A 275-nucleotide genomic window follows, 5' to 3' on the forward strand; every position below is an offset into this window, starting at 1 on the left:
CCTCCAATAATTTCTCCTAAAAATAGCATATCCTTTCGGTGAATTCACGTTTTGAAACACTAAAAGGGTAGAGTGATCTGCAGGCGACTAATGGCACGTTTCTCTTTTTTCGTCTAACGGTTTTAACGGTTTTTACCGAAAATAACCGTTTTAATCTTTCCGGCCGTGTGAGTTTTCTTTCAGCGTTTTGAGAGAAAGGTATTCAGGTTGTGATGTTTAAGATGTTTTGGGGGAGTATTAAGCCGTAATATCAACCGAAGGATTTCGAGTTTGCC

Source organism: Penaeus monodon, chromosome 34 (assembly GCF_015228065.2).
Source record: "Penaeus monodon isolate SGIC_2016 chromosome 34, NSTDA_Pmon_1, whole genome shotgun sequence".
Classification (NCBI taxonomy): domain Eukaryota; kingdom Metazoa; phylum Arthropoda; class Malacostraca; order Decapoda; family Penaeidae; genus Penaeus; species Penaeus monodon.